Source organism: Nothobranchius furzeri, chromosome 6 (assembly GCF_043380555.1).
Source record: "Nothobranchius furzeri strain GRZ-AD chromosome 6, NfurGRZ-RIMD1, whole genome shotgun sequence".
In the NCBI taxonomy this organism is placed as follows: domain Eukaryota; kingdom Metazoa; phylum Chordata; class Actinopteri; order Cyprinodontiformes; family Nothobranchiidae; genus Nothobranchius; species Nothobranchius furzeri.
The window spans coordinates 16,599,702-16,618,175 of record NC_091746.1 but is presented as its reverse complement, the minus strand read 5'-3'; positions in this window follow the sequence as shown (position 1 = coordinate 16,618,175).

Below are 18,474 nucleotides of genomic sequence, written 5' to 3'. Positions count from 1 at the left end.
AGTACACTAAAACAAACCTAACCTCTCTAGGACATTCAGAAGCCAAGTTATAAGCCCACAAATGTGTAACTGGACTACTTCTTTAAAGTGACACCAGGCCCGGTGACCTTTGAGACATGGTTTTACCCCCTATAGGAATGTGCGATCATCTTGAAACGTTCAGATCACTTACAACTCAATAGTTTCTACCTTCTTGTAGCGTTTCAGCCTGATTGGACCTTGTTTTCACACAAATGGACCCAGAATGATGTGAAATTGTGCTTCGTGCAACATAATTCTGGGTGCCATTTACAAACCATAAGTGCTAATGACTCCATTCCTTTTTGTGGTTGTAGGGGCTTTTGATTAGAGTACACTAAAACAAACCTAACCTCTCTAGGACATTCAGAAGCCAAGTTATAAGCCCACAAATGTGTAACTGGACTACTTCTTTAAAGTGACACCAGGCCCGGTGACATTTGGGACATGGTTTGACCCCCTTAGGAAAGTGCTATCATCATGAAACGTTCAGATCACTTACAACTCAATAGATTCTAGCTTCTTGTAACGTTTCAGCCTGATTGGACCTTGTTTTCACACAAATGAACCCAGAATGATGTGAAATTGTGCTTCGTGCAACATAATTCTGGGTGCCATTTAAAAACCATAAGTGCTAATGACTCCATTCCTTTTTGTGGTTGTAGGGGCTGTTGATTGGAGTACACTAAAACAAACCTGATCTCTCTAGGACATTCAGAAGCCAAGTTATAAGCCCACACATGTGTAACTGGACTACTTCTTTAAATTGACACCAGATCCGGTGACCTTTGGGACATGGTGTGACCCCCTTAGGAAAGTGCTATCATCATGAAACGTTCAGATCACTTACAACTCAATAGATTCTACCTTCCTGTAACATTTCAGCCTGATTGGACCTTGTTTTCATACAAATGAACCCAGAATGATGTGAAATTGTGCTTCGTGCAACGTAATTCTGGGTGCCATTTACAAACCATAAGTGCTAATGACTCCATTCCTTTTTGTGGTTGTAGGGGCTTTTGATTAGAGTACACTAAAACAAACCTAACCTCTCTAGGACATTCAGAAGCCAAGTTATAAGCCCACAAATGTGTAACTGGACTACTTCTTTAAAGTGACACCAGATCCGGTGACCTTTGGGACATGGTTTGACCACCTTAGGAAAGTGCGATCATCATGAAACGTTCAGATCACTTACAACTCAATAGATTCTACCCTCCTGTATTGTTTCAGCCTGATTGGACCTTGTTTTCACACAAATGAACCCAGAATGATGTGAAATTGTGCTTCGTGCAACATAATTCTGGGTGCCATTTAAAAACCATAAGTGCTAATGTCTCCATTCTTGTTTGTGGTTGTAGGGGCTGTTGATTGGAGTACACTAAAGCAAACCTGATCGCTCTAGGACATTCAGAAGCCAAGTTATAAGCCCACAAATGTGTAACTGGACTACTTCTTTAAATTGACACCAGATCCGGTGACCTTTGGGACATTGTTTGACCGCCTTAGGAAAGTGCTATCATCATGAAACATTCAGATCACTTACAACTCAATAGATTCTACCTTCCTGTAACGTTTCAGCCTGATTGGACCTTGTTTTCACACAAATGAACCCAGAATGATGTGAAATTGTGCTTCGTGCAACATAATTCTGGGTGCCATTTAAAAACCATAAGTGCTAATGACTCCATTCCTTTTTGTGGCTGTAGGGGCTGTTGATTGGAGTATACTAAAACAAACCTGATCTCTCTAGGACATTCAGAAGCCAAGTTATAAGCCCACAAAGGTGTAACTGGACTACTTCCTTAGACACCAGATCCGGTGACCTTTGGGACATGGTTTGACCCCCTTAGGAAAGTGCTATCATCATGAAACGTTCAGATCACTTACAACTCAATAGATTCTACCTTCCTGTAACGTTTCAGCCTGATTGGACCTTGTTTTCACACAAATGAACCCAGAATGATGTGAAATTGTGCTTCGTGCAACATAATTCTGGGCGCCATTTAAAAACCATAAGTGCTAATGTCTCCATTCCTTTTTGTGGTTCTAGGGGCTGTTGATTGGAGTACACTAAAACAAACCTGATCGCTCTAGGACATTCAGAAGCCAAGTTATAAGCCCACAAATGTGTAACTGGACTACTTCTTTAAATTGACACCAGATCTGGTGACCTTTGAGACATGGTTTGACCCCCTTAGGAAAGTGCTATCATCATGAAACCTTCAGATCACTTACAACTCAATAGATTCTACCTTCATGTAACGTTTCAGCCTGATTGGACCTTGTTTTCACACAAATGAACCCAGAATGATGTGAAATTGTGCTTCGTGCAACATAATTCTGGGTGCCATTTAAAAGCCATAAGTGCTAATGACTCCATTCCTTTTTGTGGTTGTAGGGGCTGTTGATTGGAGTACACTAAAACAAACCTGATCGCTCTAGGACATTCAGAAGCCAAGTTATAAGCCCACAAATGTGTAACTGGACAACTTCTTTAAATTGACACCAGATCCGGTGACCTTTGGGACATGGTTTGACCCCCTTAGGAAAGTGCTATCATCATTAAACGTTCAGATCACTTACAACTCAATAGATTCTACCTTCCTGTAACGTTTCAGCCTGATTGGACCTTGTTTTCACACAAATGGACCCAGAATGATGTGAAATAGTGCTTCGTGCAACATAATTCTGGGTGCCATTTACAAACCATAAGTGCTAATGACTCCATTCCTTTTTGTGGTTGTAGGGGCTGTTGATTGGAGTACACTACAATAAACCTGATCTCTCTAGGACATTCAGAAGCCAAGTTATAAGCCCACAAATGTGTAACTGGACTACTTCTTTAAATTGACACCAGATCCGGTGACCTTTGGGACATGGTTTGACCCCCTTAGGAAAGTGCTATCATCATTAAACGTTCAGATCACTTACAACTCAATAGATTCTACATGCCTGTAACGTTTCAGCCTGATTGGACCTTGTTTTCACACAAATGAACCCAGAATGATGTGAAATTGTGCTTCGTGCAACATAATTCTGGGTGCCATTTACAAACCATAAGTGCTAATGACTCCATTCCTTTTTGTGGTTGTAGGGGCTGTAGATTGGAGTACACTAAAACAAACCTAACCTCTCTAGGACATTCAGAAGCCAAGTTATAAGCCCACAAAGGTGTAACTGGACTACTTCTTTAAAGTGACACCAGATCCGGTGACCTTTGGGACATGGTTTGACCCCCTTAGGAAAGTGCTATCATCATGAAACGTTCAGATCACTTACAACTCAATAGATTCTACCTTCCTGTAACGTTTCAGCCTGATTGGACCTTGTTTTCACACAAATGAACCCAGAATGATGTGAAATTGTGCTTCGTGCAACATAATTCTGGGTGCCATTTAAAAACCATAAGTGCTAATGACTCCATTCCTTTTTGTGGTTGTAGGGGCTGTTGATTGGAGTACACTAAAACAAACCTAACCTCTCTAGGACATTCAGAAGCCAAGTTATAAGCCCACAAAGGTGTAACTGGACTACTTTAAAGTGACACCAGATCCGGTGACCTTTGGGACATGGTTTGACCCCCTTAGGAAAGTGCTATCATCATGAAACGTTCAGATCACTTACAACTCAATATATTCTACCTTCCTGTAACGTTTCAGCCTGATTGGACCTTGTTTTCACACAAATGGACCCAGAATGATGTGAAATTGTGCTTCGTGCAACATAATTCTGGGTGCCATTTACAAACCATAAGTGCTAATGACTCCATTCCTTTTGTGGTTGTAGGGGCTGTTGATTGGAGTACACTAAAACAAACCTGATCTCTCTAGGACATTCAGAAGCCAAGTTATAAGCCCACAAATGTGTAACTGGACTACTTCTTTAAATTGACACCAGATCCGGTGATCTTTGGGACATGGTTTGACCCCCTATAGGAATGTGCGATCATCATGAAACGTTCAGATGACTTACAACTCAATAGATTCTAGCTTCCTGTAACGTTTCAGCCTGATTGGACCTTGTTTTCACACAAATGAACCCAGAATGATGTGAAATTGTGCTTCGTGCAACATAATTCTGGGTGCCATTTAAAAACCATAAGTGCTAATGACTCCATTCCTTTTTGTGGTTGTAGGGGCTGTTGATTGGAGTACACTAAAATAAACCTGATCTCTCTAGGACATTCAGAAGCCAAGTTATAAGCCCACAAATATGTAACTGGACTACTTCTTTAAATTGACACCAGATCCGGTGACCTTTGGGACATGGTTTGACCCCCTTAGGAAAGTGCTATCATCATGAAACGTTCAGATCACTTACAACTCAATATATTCTACCTTCCTGTAACGTTTCAGCCTGATTGGACCTTGTTTTCACACAAATGGACCCAGAATGATGTGAAATTGTGCTTCGTGCAACATAATTCTGGGTGCCATTTACAAACCATAAGTGCTAATGACTCCATTCCTTTTGTGGTTGTAGGGGCTGTTGATTGGAGTACACTAAAACAAACCTGATCTCTCTAGGACATTCAGAAGCCAAGTTATAAGCCCACAAATGTGTAACTGGACTACTTCTTTAAATTGACACCAGATCCGGTGATCTTTGGGACATGGTTTGACCCCCTATAGGAATGTGCGATCATCATGAAACGTTCAGATGACTTACAACTCAATAGATTCTAGCTTCCTGTAACGTTTCAGCCTGATTGGACCTTGTTTTCACACAAATGAACCCAGAATGATGTGAAATTGTGCTTCGTGCAACATAATTCTGGGTGCCATTTAAAAACCATAAGTGCTAATGACTCCATTCCTTTTTGTGGTTGTAGGGGCTGTTGATTGGAGTACACTAAAAAAAACCTGATCTCTCTAGGACATTCAGAAGCCAAGTTATAAGCCCACACATGTGTAACTGGACTACTTCTTTAAATTGACACCAGATCCGGTGACCTTTGGGACATGGTGTGACCCCCTTAGGAAAGTGCTATCATCATGAAACGTTCACATCACTTACAACTCAATAGATTCTACCTTCCTGTAATGTTTCAGCCTTATTGGACCTTGTTTTCACACAAATGGACCCAGAATGATGTGAAATTGTGCTTCGTGCAACATAATTCTGGGTGCCATTTACAAACCATAAGTGCTAATGACCATTCCTTTTTGTGGTTGTAGGGGCTGTTGATTGGAGTACACTAAAACAACCCTGACCTATCTAGGACATTCAGAAGCCAAGTTATAAGCCCACAAATGTGTAACTGGACTACTTCTTTAAAGTGACACCAGGCCCGGTGACCTTTGGGACATGGTTTGACCCCCTTAGGAAACTGCTATCATCATGAAACGTTCAGATCACTTACAAGTCAATAGATTCTACCTTCCTGTATTGTTTCAGCCTGATTGGACCTTGTTTTCACACAAATGAACCCAGAATGATGTGAAATTGTGCTTCGTGCAACATAATTCTGGGTGCCATTTACAAACCATAAGTGCTAATGACTCCATTCCTTTTGTGGTTGTAGGGGCTGTTGATTGGAGTACACTAAAACAAACCTGATCTCTCTAGGACATTCAGAAGCCAAGTTATAAGCCCACAAATGTGTAACTGGACTACTTCTTTAAATTGACACCAGATCCGGTGATCTTTGGGACATGGTTTGACCCCCTATAGGAATGTGCGATCATCATGAAACGTTCAGATGACTTACAACTCAATAGATTCTAGCTTCCTGTAACGTTTCAGCCTGATTGGACCTTGTTTTCACACAAATGAACCCAGAATGATGTGAAATTGTGCTTCGTGCAACATAATTCTGGGTGCCATTTAAAAACCATAAGTGCTAATGACTCCATTCCTTTTTGTGGTTGTAGGGGCTGTTGATTGGAGTACACTAAAAAAAACCTGATCTCTCTAGGACATTCAGAAGCCAAGTTATAAGCCCACACATGTGTAACTGGACTACTTCTTTAAATTGACACCAGATCCGGTGACCTTTGGGACATGGTGTGACCCCCTTAGGAAAGTGCTATCATCATGAAACGTTCACATCACTTACAACTCAATAGATTCTACCTTCCTGTAATGTTTCAGCCTTATTGGACCTTGTTTTCACACAAATGGACCCAGAATGATGTGAAATTGTGCTTCGTGCAACATAATTCTGGGTGCCATTTACAAACCATAAGTGCTAATGACCATTCCTTTTTGTGGTTGTAGGGGCTGTTGATTGGAGTACACTAAAACAACCCTGACCTATCTAGGACATTCAGAAGCCAAGTTATAAGCCCACAAATGTGTAACTGGACTACTTCTTTAAAGTGACACCAGGCCCGGTGACCTTTGGGACATGGTTTGACCCCCTTAGGAAACTGCTATCATCATGAAACGTTCAGATCACTTACAAGTCAATAGATTCTACCTTCCTGTATTGTTTCAGCCTGATTGGACCTTGTTTTCACACAAATGAACCCAGAATGATGTGAAATTGTGCTTCGTGCAACATAATTCTGGGTGCCATTTAAAAACCATAAGTGCTGATGACTCCATTACTTTTTGTGGTTGTAGGGGCTGTTGATTGGAGTACATTAAAGCAAACCTGATCGCTATAGGACATTCAGAAGCCAAGTTATAAGCCCACAAATGTGTAACTGGACTACTTCTTTAGACACCAGATCCGGTGACCTTTGGGACATGGTTTGACCCCCTTAGGAAAGTGCTATCATCATGAAACGTTCAGATCACTTACAACTCAATAGATTCTACCTTCCTGTAACGTTTCAGCCTGATTGGACCTTGTTTTCACACAAATGAACCCAGAATGATGTGAAATTGTGCTTCGTGCAACATAATTCTGGGTGCCATTTAAAAACCATAAGTGCTAATGTCTCCATTCCTTTTTGTGGTTCTAGGGGCTGTTGATTGGAGTACACTAAAACAAACCTGATCGCTCTAGGACATTCAGAAGCCAAGTTATAAGCCCAAAAATGTGTAACTGGACTACTTCTTTAAATTGACACCAGATCCGGTGACCTTTGAGACATTGTTTGACCCCCTTAGGAAAGTGCTATCATCATGAAACCTTCAGATCACTTACAACTCAATAGATTCTACCTTCATGTAACGTTTCAGCCTGATTGGACCTTGTTTTCACACAAATGAACCCAGAATGATGTGAAATTGTGCTTCGTGCAACATAATTCTGGGTGCCATTTAAAAGCTATAAGTGCTAATGACTCCATTCCTTTTTGTGGTTCTAGGGGCTGTTGATTGGAGTACACTAAAACAAACCTGATCGCTCTAGGACATTCAAAAGCCAAGTTATAAGCCCACAAATGTGTAACTGGACTACTTCTTTAAATTGACACCAGATCCGGTAACCTTTGAGACATTGTTTGACCCCCTTAGGAAAGTGCTATCATCATGAAACCTTCAGATCACTTACAACTCAATAGATTCTACCTTCATGTAATGTTTCAGCCTGATTGGACCTTGTTTTCACACAAATGAACCCAGAATGATGTGAAATTGTGCTTCGTGCAACATAATTCTGGGTGCCATTTACAAACCATAAGTGCTAATGACTCCATTCCTTTTTGTGGTTGTAGGGATTGTAGATTGGAGTACACTAAAACAAACCTAACCTCTCTAGGACATTCAGAAGCCAAGTTATAAGCCCACAAAGGTGTAACTGGACTACTTATTTAAATTGACACCAGATCCGGTGAACTTTGGGACATGGTTTGACCCCCTTAGGAAAGTGCTATCATCATGAAATGTTCATATCCCTTACAACTCAATAGATTCTACCTTCTTGTAACGTTTCAGCCTGATTGGACCTTGTTTTCACACAAATGGACCCAGAATGATGTGAAATAGTGCTTCGTGCAACATAATTCTGTGTGCCATTTACAAACCATAAGTGCTAATGACTCCATTCCTTTTTGTGGTTGTAGGGGCTGTTGAATGGAGTACACTAAAATAAACTTGATCTCTCTAGGACATTCAGAATCCAAGTTATAAGCCCACACATGTGTAACTGGACTACTTCTTTAAATTGACACCAGATCCGGTGACCTTTGGGACATGGTTTGACCCCCTTAGGAAAGTGCTATCATCATGAAACGTTCAGATCACTTACAACTCAATAGATTCTACCTTCCTGTAACGTTTCAGCCTGATTGGACCTTGTTTTCACACAAATGGACCCAGAATCATGTGAAATTGTGCTTCGTGCAACATAATTCTGGGTGCCATTTAAAAACCATAAGTGCTAATGACTCCATTCCTTTTTGTGGTTGTAGGGGCTGTTGATTGGAGTATACTAAAACAAACCTGATCTCTCTAGGACATTCAGAAGCCACGTTATAAGCCCACAAATGTGTAACTGGACTACTTCTTTAAATTGACACCAGATCCGGTGACCTTTGGGACATGGTTTGACCCCCTTAGGAAAGTGCTATCATCATGAAACGTTCAGATCACTTACAACTCAATAGATTCTAACTTCCTGTAACGTTTCAGCCTGATTGGACCTTGTTTTCACACAAATTAACCCAGAATGATGTGAAAGTGTGCTTCGTGCAACATAATTCAGGGTGCCATTTAAAAACCATAAGTGCTAATGACTCCATTCCTCTTTGGGGTAATGGGGGCTGTTAACTGGAGTACTCTAAAACAAACCTGACCTCTCTAGTATATTCAGAAGCCAAGTTATAAGCCCAAAAATGTGTAACTGGACTACTTCTATAAAGTGACACCAGGCCCAGTGACCTTTGGGACATGGTTTGACCCCCTATAGGAATGTGCGATCATCATGAAACGTTCAGATCACTTACAACTCAATAGATTCTACCTTCTTGTACATTTCAGCCTGACTGGACCTTGTTTTCACACAAATGGACCCAGAATGAAGTGAAATTGTGCTTCGTGCAACATAATTCTGGGTGCCATTTACAATCCATAAGTGCTAATGACTCCATTCCTTTTTGTGGTTGTAGGGGCTGTTGATTGGAGTACACTAAAACAAACCTGATCTCTCTAGGACATTCAGAAGCCAAGTTATAAGCCCACAAATGTGTAACTGGACTACTTCTTTAAATTGACACCAGATCCGGTGACCTTTGGGACATGGTTTGACCCCCTTAGGAAAGTGCTATCATCATGAAACGTTCAGATCACTTACAACTCAATAGATACTACCTTCTTGTAACGTTTCAGCCTGATTGGACCTTGTTTTCACACAAATGGACCCAGAATGATGTGAAATTGTGCTTCGTGCAACATAATTCTGGGTGCCATTAACAAACCATAAGTGCTAATGACTCCATTCCTTTTTGTGGTTGTAGGGGCTGTTGATTGGAGTACATTAAAACAAACCTGATCTCTCTAGGACATTCAGAAGCCAAGTTATAAGCCCACAAATGTGTAACTGGACTACTTCTTTAGACACCAGATCCGGTGACCTTTGGGACATGGTTTGACCCCCTTAGGAAAGTGCTATCATCATGAAACGTTCAGATCACTTACAACTCAATAGATTCTACCTTCCTGTAACGTTTCAGCCTGATTGGACCTTGTTCTCACACAAATGAACCCAGAATGATGTGAAATTGTGCTTCGTGCAACATAATTCTGGGTGCCATTTAAAAACCATAAGTGCTAATGTCTCCATTCCTTTTTGTGGTTCTAGGGGCTGTTGATTGGAGTACACTAAAACAAACCTGATCGCTCTAGGACATTCAGAAGCCAAGTTATAAGCCCACAAATGTGTAACTGTACTACTTCTTTAAATTGACACCAGATCCGGTGACCTTTGAGACATTGTTTGACCCCCTTCGGAAAGTGCTATCATCATGAAACCTTCAGATCACTTACAACTCAATAGATTCTACCTTCATGTAACGTTTCAGCCTGATTGGACCTTGTTTTCACACAAATGAACCCAGAATGATGTGAAATTGTGCTTCGTGCAACATAATTCTGGGTGCCATTTAAAAGCTATAAGTGCTAATGACTCCATTCCTTTTTGTGGTTCTAGGGGCTGTTGATTGGAGTACACTAAAACAAACCTGATCGCTCTAGGACATTCAGAAGCCAAGTTATAAGCCCACAAATGTGTAACTGGACTACTTCTTTAAATTGACACCAGATCCGGTGACCTTTGAGACATTGTTTGACCCCCTTAGGAAAGTGCTATCATCATGAAACCTTCAGATCACTTACAACTCAATAGATTCTACCTTCATGTAACGTTTCAGCCTGATTGGACCTTGTTTTCACACAAATGAACCCAGAATGATGTGAAATTGTGCTTCGTGCAACATAATTCTGGCTGCCATTTACAAACCATAAGTGCTAATGACTCCATTCCTTTTTGTGGTTGTAGGGGCTGTAGATTGGAGTACACTAAAACAAACCTAACCTCTCTAGGACATTCAGAAGCCAAGTTATAAGCCCACAAAGGTGTAACTGGACTACTTCTTTAAATTGACACCAGATCCGGTGACCTTTGGGACATGGTTTGACCCCCTTAGGAAAGTGCTATCATCATGAAATGTTCAGATCCCTTACAACTCAATAGATTCTACCTTCTTGTAACGTTTCAGCCTGATTGGACCTTGTTTTCACACAAATGGACCCAGAATGATGTGAAATAGTGCTTCGTGCAACATACTTCTGGGTGCCATTTACAAACCATAAGTGCTAATGACTCCATTCCTTTTTGTGGTTGTAGGGGCTGTTGATTGGAGTACACTAAAATAAACTTGATCTCTCTAGGACATTCAGAAGCCAAGTTATAAGCCCACACATGTGTAACTGGACTACTTCTTTAAATTGACACCAGATCCGGTGACCTTTGGGACATGGTTTGACCCCCTTAGGAAAGTGCTATCATCATGAAACGTTCAGATCACTTACAACTCAATAGATTCTACCTTCCTGTAACGTTTCAGCCTAATTGGACCTTGTTTTCACACAAATGGACCCAGAATGATGTGAAATAGTGCTTCGTGCAACATAATTCTGGGTGCCATTCAAAAACCATAAGTGCTAATGACTCCATTCCTTTTTGTGGTTGTAGGGGCTGTTGATTGGAGTACACTAAAATAAACCTGATCTCTCTAGGACATTCAGAAGCCAAGTTATAAGCCCACAAATGTGTAACTGGACTACTTCTTTAAATTGACACCAGATCCGGTGACCTTTGGGACATGGTTTGACCCCCTTAGGAAAGTGCTATCATCATGAAACGTTCAGATCACTTACAACTCAATAGATTCTACCTTCCTGTAACGTTTCAGCCTGATTGGACCTTGTTTTCACACAAATGGACCCAGAATCATGTGAAATTGTGCTTCGTGCAACTTAATTCTGGGTGCCATTTAAAACCATAAGTGCTAATGACTCCATTCCTTTTTGTGGTTGTAGGGGCTGTTGATTGGAGTATACTAAAACAAACCTGATCTCTCTAGGACATTCAGAAGCCACGTTATAAGCCCACAAATGTGTAACTGGACTACTTTTTTAAATTGACACCAGATCCGGTGACCTTTGGCACATGGTTTGAACCCCTTAGGAAAGTGCTATCATCATGAAACGTTCAGATCACTTACAACTCAATAGATTCTACCTTCCTGTAACGTTTCAGCCTGATTGGACCTTGTTTTCACACAAATGAACCCAGAATTATGTGAAATTGTGCTTCGTGCAACATAATTCTGGGTGCCATTTACAAACCATAAGAGCTAATGACTCCATTCCTTTTTGTGGTTTTAGGGGCTGTTGATTGGAGTACACTAAAACAAACTAACCTCTCTAGGACATTCAGAAGCCAAGATATAAGTCCACAAAGGTGTAACTGAACTACTACTTTAAAGTGACACCAGGCCCGGTGACCTTTGGGACATGGTTTTACCCCCTATAGGAATGTGCGATCATCTTGAAACGTTCAGATCACTTACAACTCAATAGATTCTAACTTCCTGTAACGTTTCAGCCTGATTGGACCTTGTTTTCACACAAATGAACCCAGAATGATGTGAAAGTGTGCTTCGTGCAACATAATTCTGGGTGCCATTTAAAAACCATAAGTGCTAATGACTCCATTCCTCTTTGGGGTAATGGGGGCTGTTAACTGGAGTACTCTAAAACAAACCTGACCTCTCTAGGATATTCAGAAGCCAAGTTATAAGCCCACAAATGTGTAACTGGACTACTTCTTTAAAGTGACACCAGGCCCGGTGACCTTTGGGACATGGGTTGACCCCCTATAGGAATGTGCGATCATCATGAAACGTTCAGATCACTTACAACTCAATAGATTCTACCTTCTTGTAACGTTTCAGCCTGATTGGACCTTGTTTTCACACAAATGGACCCAGAATGAAGTGAAATTGTGCTTCGTGCAACATAATTCTGGGTGCCATTTACAAACCATAAGTGCTAATGACTCCATTCCTTTTTGTGATTGTAGGGGCTGTTGATTGGAGTACACTAAAACAAACCTGATCTCTCTAGGACATTCAGAAGCTAAGTTATAAGCCCACAAATGTGTAACTGGACTACTTCTTTAAATTGACACCAGATCCGGTGACCTTTGGGACATGGTTTGACCCCCTTAGGAAAGTGCTATCATCATGAAACGTTCAGATCACTTACAACTCAATAGATTCTACCTTCTTGTAACGTTTCAGCCTGATTGGACCTTGTTTTCACACAAATGAACCCAGAATGATGTGAAATTGTGCTTCGTGCAACATAATTCTGGGTGCCATTTAAAAACCATAAGTGCTAATGACTCCATTCATTTTTGTGGTTGTAGGGGCTGTTGATTGGAGTATACTAAAACAAACCTGATCTCTCTAGGACATTCAGAAGCCAAGTTATAAGCCCACAAATGTGTAACTGGACTACTTCTTTAGACACCAGATCCGGTGACCTTTGGGACATGGTTTGACCCCCTTAGGGAAGTGCTATCATCATGAAACGTTCAGATCACTTACAACTTAATAGATTCTACCTTCCTGTAATGTTTCAGCCTGATTGGACCTTGTTTTCACACAAATGGACCCAGAATGATGTGAAATTGTGCTTCGTGCAACATAATTCTGGGTGCCATTTACAAACCATAAGTGCTAATGACTCCATTCCTTTTTGTGGTTGTAGGGGCTGTTGATTGGAGTACACTAAAACAAACCTGATCTCTCTAGGACATTCAGAAGCCAAGTTTTAAGCCCACAAATGTGTAACTGGACTACTTCTTTAAATTGACACCAGATCCGGTGACCTTTGGGACATGGTTTGACCCCCTTAGGAAAGTGCTATCATCATGAAACGTTCAGATCACTTACAACTCAATAGATTCTACCTTCCTGTAACATTTCAGCCTGATTGGACCTTGTTTTCATACAAATGAACCCAGAATGATGTGAAATTGTGCTTCGTGCAACGTAATTCTGGGTGCCATTTACAAACCATAAGTGCTAATGACTCCATTCCTTTTTGTGGTTGTAGGGGCTTTTGATTGGAGTACACTAAAACAAACCTAACCTCTCTAGAACATTCAGAAGCCAAGTTATAAGCCCACAAAGGTGTAACTGGACTACTTCTTTAAAGTGACATCAGGCCCGGTGACATTTGGGACCTGGTTTGACCCCCTATAGGAATGTGCGATCATCTTGAAACGTTCAGATCCTTTACAACTCAATAGATTCTACCTTCCTGTAACGTTTCAGCCTGATTGGACCTTGTTTTTACACAAATGAACCCAGAATGATGTGAAATTGTGCTTCGTGCAACATAATTCTGGGTGCCATTTAAAAACCATAAGTGCTAATGACTCCATTCCTTTTTGTGGTTGTAGGGGCTGTTTATTGGAGTACACTAAAACAAACCTGATCGCTCTAGCACATTCAGAAGCCAAGGTTTAAGCCCACAAATGTGTAACTGGACTACTTCTTTAAATTGACACCAGATCCGGTGACCTTTGGGACATGGTTTGACCCCCTTAGGAAAGTGCTATCATCATGAAACGTTCAGATCACTTACAACGCAATAGATTCTACCTTCCTGTAACGTTTCAGCCTGATTGGACCTTGTTTTCACACAAATGAACCCAGAATGATGTGAAATTGTGCTTCGTGCAACATAATTCTGGGTGCCATTTAAAAACCATAAGTGCTAATGACTCCATTCCTTTTTGTGGTTGTAGGGGCTGTTGATTGGAGTACACTAAAACAAACCTGACCTCTCTAGGACATTCAGAAGCCAAGTTATAAGCCCACAAAGGTGTAACTGGACTACTTCTTTAAAGTGACACCAGGCCCGGTGACCTTTGGGACATGGTTTGACCCCCTATGGGAATGTGAGATCATCATGAAACGTTCAGATCACTTACAACTCAATAGATTCTACCTTCTTGTAATGTTTCAGCCTGATTGGACCTTGTTTTCACACAAATGGACCCAGAATGATGTGAAATTGTGCTTCGTGCAACATAATTCTGGGTGCCATTTACAAACCATAAGGCTAATGACTCCATTCCTTTTGTGGTTGTAGGGGCTGTTGATTGGAGTACACTAAAACAAACCTGATCTCTCTAGGACATTCAGAAGCCAAGTTATAAGCCCACAAATGTGTAACTGGACTACTTCTTTAAATTGACACCAGATCCGGTGACCTTTGGGACATGGTTTGATCCGCTTAGGAAAGCGCTATCATCATGAAACGTTCAGATCACTTACAACTCAATAGATTCTAGCTTCCAGTAACGTTTCAGCCTGATTGGACCTTGTTCTCACACAAATGAACCCAGAATGATGTGAAATTGTGCTTCGTGCAAAATAATTCTGGGTGCCATTTACAAACCATAAGTGCTAATGACTCCATTCCTTTTTGTGGTTGTAGGGAGTGTTGATTGGAGTACACTAAAACAAACCTAACCTCTCTAGGACATTCAGGAGCCAAGTTATAAGCCCACAAAGGTGTAACTGGACTACTTCTTTAAAGTGACACTTGGCCCGGTGACCTTTGGGACATGGTTTGACCCCCTATAGGAATGTGCGATCATCTTGAAACGTTCAGATCACTTACAACTCAATAGATTCTACCTTCTTGTAGCGTTTCAGCCGGATTGGACCTTGTTTTCACACAAATTGACCCAGAATGATGTGAAATTGTGCTTCGTGCAACATAATTCTGGGTGCCACATACAAACTATAAGTGCTAATGACTCCATTCCTTTTTGTGGTTGTAGGGGCTGTTGATTGGAGTACATTAAAACAAACCTGATCTCTCTAGGACATTCAGAAGCCAAGTTATAAGCCCACAAAGGTGTAACTGGACTACTTCTTTAAAGTGACACCAGGCCCGGTGACCTTTGGGACATGGTTTTACCCCCTATAGGAATGTGCGATCATCTTGAAACGTTCAGATCACTTACAACTCAATAGATTCTACCTTCTTGTAGCGTTTCAGCCTGATTGGACCTTGTTTTCACACAAATGGACCCAGAATGATGTGAAATTGTGCTTCGTGCAACATAATTCTGGGTGCCATTTACAAACCATAAGTGCTAATGACTCCATTCCTTTTGTGGTTGTAGGGGCTGTTGATTGGAGTACACTAAAACAAACCTGATCTCTCTAGGACATTCAGAAGCCAAGTTATAAGCCCACAAATGTGTAACTGGACTACTTCTTTAAATTTACACCAGATCCGGTGACCTTTGGGACATGGTTTGATCCCCTTAGGAAAGCGCTATCATCATGAAACGTTCAGATCACTTACAACTAAATAGATTCTACCTTCCTGTAACGTTTCAGCCTGATTGGACCTTGTTTTCACACAAATGAACCCAGAATGATGTGAAATTGTGCTTCGTGCAACATAATTCTGGGTGCCATTTAAAAACCATAAGTGCTAATGACTCCATTCCTTTTTGTGGTTGTAGGGGCTGTTGATTGGAGTACACTAAAACAACCCTGACCTCTCTAGGACATTCAGAAGCCAAGTTATAAGCCCACAAATGTGTAACTGGACTACTTCTTTAAAGTGACACCAGATCCGGTGACATTTGGGACATGGTTTGACCCCCTTAGGAAAGTGCGATCATCATGAAACGTTCAGATCACTTACAACTCAATAGATTCTACCTTCCTGTATTGTTTCAGCCTGATTGGACCTTGTTTTCACACAAATGAACCCAGAATGATGTGAAATTGTGCTTCGTGCAACAAAATTCTGGGTGCCATTTAAAAACCATAAGTGCTAATGTCTCCATTCCTTTTTGTGGTTGTAGGGGCTGTTGATTGGAGTACACTAAAACAAACCTGATCTCTCTAGGACATTCAGAAGCCAAGTTATAAGCCCACAAATGTGTAACTGGACTACTTCTTTAAATTGACACCAGATCCGGTGACCTTTGGGACATGGTTTGACCCCCTTAGGAAAGGGCTATCATCATGAAACGTTCAGATCACTTACAACTCAATAGATTCTACCTTCCTGTAACGTTTCAGCCTGATTGGACCTTGTTTTCACACAAATGAACCCAGAATGATGTGAAATTGTGCTTCGTGCAACATAATTCTGGGTGCCATTTACAAACCATAAATGCTAATGACTCCATTCCTTTTTGTGGTTGTAGGGGCTGTTGATTGGAGTACATTAAAACAAACCTGATCTCTCTAGGACATTCAGAAGCCAAGTTATAAGTCCACAAATGTGTAACTGGACTACTTTAAATTGACACCAGATCCGGTGACCTTTGGGACATGGTTTGACCCCCTTAGGAAAGTGCTATCATCATGAAATGTTCAGATCCCTTACAACTCAATAGATTCTACCTTCTTGTAACGTTTCAGCCTAATTGGACCTTGTTTTCACACAAATGGACCCAGAATGATGTGAAATAGTGCTTCGTGCAACATAATTCTGGGTGCCATTTACAAACCATAAGTGCTAATGACTCCATTCCTTTTTGTGGTTGTAGGGGCTGTTGATTGGAGTACACTAAAATAAACTTGATCTCTCTAGGACATTCAGAAGCCAAGTTATAAGCCCACACATGTGTAACTGGACTACTTCTTTAAATTGACACCAGATCCGGTGACCTTTGGGACATGGTTTGACCCCCTTAGGAAAGTGCTATCATCATGAAACGTTCAGATCACTTACAACTCAATAGATTCTACCTTCCTGTAACGTTTCAGCCTAATTGGACCTTGTTTTCACACAAATGGACCCAGAATGATGTGAAATAGTGCTTCGTGCAACATAATTCTGGGTGCCATTCAAAAACCATAAGTGCTAATGACTCCATTCCTTTTTGTGGTTGTAGGGGCTGTTGATTGGAGTACACTAAAATAAACCTGATCTCTCTAGGACATTCAGAAGCCAAGTTATAAGCCCACAAATGTGTAACTGGACTACTTCTTTAAATTGACACCAGATCCGGTGACCTTTGGGACATGGTTTGACCCCCTTAGGAAAGTGCTATCATCATGAAACGTTCAGATCACTTACAACTCAATAGATTCTACCTTCCTGTAACGTTTCAGCCTGATTGGACCTTGTTTTCACACAAATGGACCCAGAATCATGTGAAATTGTGCTTCGTGCAACTTAATTCTGGGTGCCATTTAAAACCATAAGTGCTAATGACTCCATTCCTTTTTGTGGTTGTAGGGGCTGTTGATTGGAGTATACTAAAACAAACCTGATCTCTCTAGGACATTCAGAAGCCACGTTATAAGCCCACAAATGTGTAACTGGACTACTTTTTTAAATTGACACCAGATCCGGTGACCTTTGGCACATGGTTTGAACCCCTTAGGAAAGTGCTATCATCATGAAACGTTCAGATCACTTACAACTCAATAGATTCTACCTTCCTGTAACGTTTCAGCCTGATTGGACCTTGTTTTCACACAAATGAACCCAGAATTATGTGAAATTGTGCTTCGTGCAACATAATTCTGGGTGCCATTTACAAACCATAAGAGCTAATGACTCCATTCCTTTTTGTGGTTTTAGGGGCTGTTGATTGGAGTACACTAAAACAAACTAACCTCTCTAGGACATTCAGAAGCCAAGATATAAGTCCACAAAGGTGTAACTGAACTACTACTTTAAAGTGACACCAGGCCCGGTGACCTTTGGGACATGGTTTTACCCCCTATAGGAATGTGCGATCATCTTGAAACGTTCAGATCACTTACAACTCAATAGATTCTAACTTCCTGTAACGTTTCAGCCTGATTGGAACTTGTTTTCACACAAATGAACCCAGAATGATGTGAAAGTGTGCTTCGTGCAACATAATTCTGGGTGCCATTTAAAAACCATAAGTGCTAATGACTCCATTCCTCTTTGGGGTAATGGGGGCTGTTAACTGGAGTACTCTAAAACAAACCTGACCTCTCTAGGATATTCAGAAGCCAAGTTATAAGC